Source organism: Gossypium hirsutum, chromosome D03 (genome assembly GCF_007990345.1).
Source record: "Gossypium hirsutum isolate 1008001.06 chromosome D03, Gossypium_hirsutum_v2.1, whole genome shotgun sequence".
Lineage (NCBI taxonomy): Eukaryota > Viridiplantae > Streptophyta > Magnoliopsida > Malvales > Malvaceae > Gossypium > Gossypium hirsutum.
In genome coordinates this window covers 36,701,131-36,705,781 of record NC_053439.1, presented here as the reverse complement: position 1 = coordinate 36,705,781, position 4,651 = coordinate 36,701,131, and the positions used below count along the sequence as shown (strand labels likewise).

Sequence of the window (4,651 nt, the reverse complement as noted above, 5' to 3'; positions counted from 1 at the left end):
TGAATTACTTCCGCTTTATTTTTGGTGCCTTGTAGAATTTCAATAGAGAATTCTCACTTTCCGAGAGTTAGGCTAACTTAGGAGGATTTGAAACTAAGAATTGCCTAAGGTTGTACGAATTGCGAGACTAAAGTTCTAGCCTAGTGAAAATAACGAATTTGTGTGGTTAAATTCCCAACCAGTTGATTCCATCACAATGTGTGAGGAACTCGCAAAATATTTCCCACCAAGTAAGATGATGAAGCTGAGGATGGACATTACCAACTTTGAATAGCTAGAATGGGAAACACTCTATGAGGTGTGGGAGTGTTTCAAACTTATGCTACGTAAGTGCCCTTATCATGGTATTCAAGATTGGTTGCAGTTATAAACCTTCTATAGTGGTTTGGATGAGAATTTAATATCTAGTTTAGACGGAGCGTTTGCAGGGGCATTTATGTCTAAGACATATACTGAGGGTTGTAAACTTGAAATTATATAGGGTCTTTCTATATATTTTACCACCTTTTTACTTAATAATTAAATTTATCTTGAGTAATTGTTATTAAAATAAGTGAATTTTACTTAATTAGTAATGTTGGGCATGAATTTATAATGTATGTGAAATTGTGCTTAATTACATGATTTTTGTAGATATTTTATATTAATTCATATTAATTTATTAATATGTGATTTTTCACTATGTAGGAGGACCATTGAAGATGTGATTAATGTGAATGAAACATGAACATGCACAAATTAATACACGTGGATGACAATACCATGCAATTTGGGTCATGAAGTTGATAGCTTGACCCAGCAAAAGAGGTGCTAAAAGATGGACATGTTTGCTACATTACTGGACTGAGAAATCGTCCAATAAGGGGGATCTAAAGCCCTATTTTGACACAAGTAGGGGGCAGCCCAAAAGCAAGCATTGGGGTATTTAATTGAAGTTCATTTTAGTTGGAAAATAATCAGAAATTAGCCCAACTACTTTGTTGTTGAAACTGTCCACCCTATAACTATTAATAGGCTTGGTTTGAATTTAAAATGTGGAGACTAAGTCATCCTCTTTTCCTTGAAATATGGTCGGCCATGTGTGGTAGAAAAAGAAGGAATTGAAATGCTATTTAGTTAAATCTACCCCTTACCTTCACCTATAAATACCATTCACCAAACCCTTAATCCCTCACATCTCATTTCTCTTCTCTCATTATCATTTTCTCCGCATTTCATTTCCTTTTTCATTCTCCTTGCTTAGTTTCCCATTTCCCTTCCATCCTTTAGCCAATAAAGGCTTGGTCAAAAGTATTCTTTGGCCGGCCACCTTAGGAATTCCTTAGCAAAAGAAGCATCAAGTAGAATGGACGAGTGCATCAGTCAAAATAGATCCAAAAGGCTATTGAACTGAATCAGTCAGAATAGATCTGAAAGGCTGCTGGACTGAATAGAGTTTACTCTTTCCTCTTGTTATCTATTTTAATTATGTTAGCTTTGAGTTTAATATTTTTGACATCAGTCATGATATTTTAAATCCTATTTGCTAGGATGGTTATGTTAATTCAATAAGATCTATTTTTATCCATGTTTATCATGTTTAGGCCTCAATCAATCATGTTTTCAATTGATATCGTGATGCATTTAATTCATATGTGATTGGGTGCACTTTTCAGTTCTCTGTCTACTAGTCGTCATCTAGTTAGGTCTACTGAAAAGTGCAATGCTCAATTTAGATCCTTAAACCCGACTAAGTTAAGGTTCATAATATCTTTAGTTAGCTCTATTTCCTTGCATAGTTTTTAGGTTTATGTTATTAAACTGTTGAAAACATAAATTTCCCTGTGACCTTACATAAACGTTAAGAAACCCTTAGTTAATATGATCAGTAAAATGCATATTTAACTAAGTAAAAGACTCCGAAAGGATTTAATTTGGTTTCCAAACTCATGAAAGATCGAGTTGCCGGGGAAGTATTTCTGAACATTGTTAAGCATGATAAAGTAAATTGAAGTGATTAATATAATTATCCTAGCTCATTTAATGTTGATTGTTTTTGTTGTTAAAGCCATTCATTCATACATTTAGGTAAATTGCATCTAGATTAGAAATGCATAGGGATCAATCTTTGCATCTAGTTAATTCTACTTAGTTTAACTATCACCATCCAAGTTATTGAGTTTTTACATCAAATTGTTAATTATAATTTTGCAATTAATTGGTTAAGCTTATACAGTCCCTGTGGAGACGATAACTCACTTTACTTAATTATTACTTAAGCGACTGTGTACACTTGAACAAACCGCATTACAAGTTTTTGGCGCTGTTGCCGAGGATTGTTGCCGTAATCATTTTTTTGAAATTATCCTGTGCAATTTGGTTTTTATTTTATTTCTAACTTTACTAATTAATTGTTTAATTTTTTCCCCTTTATTATTATTATTTTATTCTTTATTCTTTAGTTTCTTTTTGTGATTTTCTTTTCAGGTCGTCATGAGCATAGATCGAATCATCGATTTACTCCCTATAAACTCTAAAATTGAGTGGGCATTTAGACAAAGAAGACGAGAAAGATTGGCCCAGAGAAATGTCACAGAAATGGACTATGAGAATAGAAATGATGTTCAAGGGAATGAAGTCGCTAATTCTCGAAATCCAATCCTTATTGCTAATGATAGGGACCGACCCATAAAACAGTATGCCGAGCCACTTCTTAACAAACTAAATCTTGGAATTAGGAGACCCGAGATCGAGGCACCACAGTTTGAATTGAAGCCTGTGACATTTCAGATGCTTCAAACAATAGGCCAATTAAATGGAATGCCCATAGAAGATCCACATCTTCACCTTCGATTGTTTATGGAGGTGAGCAATTTCTTCAAGATAACCGGTGTAACTGAAGATGCACTGAGGTTGAAGTTGTTTCCATACTTACTGTGAGATCGAGCATGAGCATGGCTGAATTCTACTTGGTAAGAATTAGTTGAATGCTTCCTGGTAAAGTATTTCCCACCTAGCGAAAATGCTAAGTTGTGGAATGAGATCAACATTTTTCAACAATTGGATGACGAGTCCTTATACAAGGCATGGGAAAGATTCAAGGAGTTACTACGTAAATGCCCTCATTATGGGATTCCACATTGTATTCAATTAAAGATATTCTACAATGGTCTCAATGCACACACAAGGTTCGTGGTAGACGCTTCTGTGAATGGTGCTCTCTTGTCAAAGTCTTATAATAAGGCTTACGAAATCATTGAGAGAATAACCAATAATAATTACCAGTGGCCGACAAATAAAATAGCTTCAGGAAGGCGAGTAGCCGGAATACATGAAGTGGGCGCCCTTACTTTACTCTCAGCACAGGTATCTTCTATCTCTTCAATATTGAAATAGTTTACTACTAATTATTTTAATCATGTTATAGCTCAACCACCAATCCATTGCCAAAGAGGTGGACCGAACAACACTTACATGTAGCATAGATCAAATCAACCTCTTGGTTTCAATCAACAAGTTCAAAACCCACCGCAAGTTGAACCTTCAAATAATTTGGAGAATTTTTTTAAGGCATACATTACTAAAAGTAATGCATTGATTCAAGGCCAAGCAACAACATTGGAGAATCTGGAAAATCAAGTGGGGCAATTAGCTAATGAGTTTAGAAACAGGCCATAAGGTGTTATACCAAGCAACATAGAAAATCCTCCATCAGTCGAATCTTCTAATCTTGAGAACTTATGAAGAGTATACATGGCGCAGAATGATGCAACTTTAAGAAATTTGGAGAACCAAATGGAACAGCTAGCCAATGAACTTCAAAATAGACCACAAGGAGCTTTGCCCAGTGACATGGAGAACCTAAGAAAATTGAGCAAAGAGAATTGCAAAGTGGTCAATTTATGAAGCAAAAAGACTTTTGAGCCCAATGAGTTTGAGGTTGAAGATGAACCTCCCTAGAAAGAGGAAAATCAACCAACAATTGAAATTCCTGCACCAGAGAAGCCAAATTCTACAAATTTTGAAAAGGTAAAATCTAAACTGGTGAATTCTAATAAGCTAACCTCTTCGTTAGATCTAGATATATTACCTCAGAATAACTGCCCAATCCAAGCCAAAGTTCCACAACCTCTATATCCTCAAAGACTCCAGCAACATAAATAGGATACACAATTTAAGAGAATGTTGGATGTGTTGAAACAACTACGTATCAACGTCCCATTGGTAGAAGCTTTGGAGCAAGTGCCGAACTATGCAAAAGCTATGAAGGAATTTCTATCTAAGAAGAGAAGGTTTAGGGAATTTGAAACTGTAGCCCTGACTACAGAATGAAGCTTATTTTTTCATAACAAGTTGCCTCCTAAGTTGAAGGATCAAGGAAGTTTCATCATACCTTGCAATATTGGAAAATCCTATTGTGGTAAGGATTAATGTGATTTGGGATCGAGTATCAACTTAATGCATACGTCTGTGTTTAGACGATTAGGTATTGGTAAGGCCAGACCAACTATAATTACACTCCAATTGGTAGATCAATTTTTAGCATAACCCGAAAGAAACATCGAGGATGTCTTGGTTCATATTGATAAATTCATGTTTCCTACTGAGTTTATTATCTTAGATTTTGAAGCTGATAAAGGAGTACCAAACATCCTAGGAAGACCCTTCCTAG

The 4,651-nt window shown here is 35.2% G+C and overlaps 2 non-coding genes across 2 annotated transcripts; both read right to left on the bottom strand.

Annotated features, from left to right (window-relative positions):
• Positions 1 to 241: 241 nt before the first annotated feature.
• On the bottom strand, positions 242 to 348 carry LOC121215827 (small nucleolar RNA R71). Its single transcript, XR_005911798.1, has one exon. It is a non-coding gene; the product is annotated as a small nucleolar RNA R71 (small nucleolar RNA).
• Positions 349 to 3,006: 2,658 nt separating this feature from the next.
• Positions 3,007 to 3,113, bottom strand: LOC121215738 (small nucleolar RNA R71). The gene has a single exon (XR_005911714.1). It is a non-coding gene; the product is annotated as a small nucleolar RNA R71 (small nucleolar RNA).
• Between the last annotated feature and the right edge of the window lie 1,538 nt (positions 3,114 to 4,651).